The sequence below is a fragment of the Penaeus monodon genome, chromosome 21, assembly GCF_015228065.2.
Source record: "Penaeus monodon isolate SGIC_2016 chromosome 21, NSTDA_Pmon_1, whole genome shotgun sequence".
In the NCBI taxonomy this organism is placed as follows: Eukaryota; Metazoa; Arthropoda; class Malacostraca; order Decapoda; family Penaeidae; genus Penaeus; species Penaeus monodon.
The window spans coordinates 42,021,296-42,022,523 of NC_051406.1; positions in this window are offsets into that span (position 1 = coordinate 42,021,296).

The following is a 1,228-nucleotide window of genomic DNA, read 5'->3' on the forward strand; positions in this document are numbered from 1 at the left end:
AGCAAAAAAACTGCACCCTTATAATGAGATATAAACACGCATGCATGCACGCTTTGTTTGTGTCTATTTGTATGAATGTGTACAATATTAGATCTATTAGATCCAATGATTATATACACTCTTTCCACAGATTTATTCAAAAACAAGTTTCTACAATAAAACAGAGCAACCAATCTTTTCACTCACTTAATGTCGTATACAGCAAGAGCGCTTAGACCTAAAAACCCGTTCTTCTGTGCGGTATCCCGATGAATGCTATACAGGTTTCCAATCTTACCACACTGGGTTACTGTTATAAAAACTCGATTCCTGTAGGAGAGAATAAAACAAAATTATCCCACCTGTCAAACAGAGAGAACATTTTTTTTATAAAGATTAATATTCTTACTGTGACCAGAAGAAAATGAGCAAAAAACAATTACTTCTAGGTTAATTACCAAGTGCTGCCAAAGTGAGAAATGCAAGTTTTAACTCTTTAATCTGGAACATATGCAACATGCATGAATTTCAGAACATTCGCAAAAGAAACTCGGAAGTGAAAGGGACTATACACGAATACACATTCCAGCTCCCTCTTCACTTGGAATCTATTTTTTTCCTTACCAGATCATATTCTCTAAAGAGCATTCATCAATTACCTAATAAATAATGAATCATAACCCCTGAAATCATATTTGAAAGAATTGTGGCTAATTGGAAAAACAGTGCACATTTCTATTCACCATGTTCATGGAAGCCCTGTCAAAAGCTGGTGGCATTTTCTCCAACAACTTTTCATTATGAAATATATGTAGTATCCACTGATATATCTTTTATTGTTTGGCAAGTTTCCTTCTTCCACACCTCTGACATCACCCCAGTTGTGAGTGTGAAGTCACAATCTTTTCCTCCTTGCACCTTCCCCTAAACACACAGACTATTACCTATCAGAGAGTTACTTCCTGGTATACCATTATCTTTTTACAATCTATACAACTAGGTATCTAAATTTTGTATTGTTTTGTATGATTATGTGTTTTATTTACATATTCATAAGCTAATTATCCCTATTTTCTTTCATAAGCAAGTGGTAACTGTGATAACTTTTTCAACTTTACCTTCTACAGACACTGTATTTGAGCTATGATAACAAAATATACATATTCTGTTGCATTAGTGAATTAGTGAAATTTGTGGCTGAGGTGACAGACAAGCTGCATCTTGGGGAGTAATAAACCACCATGGAGTA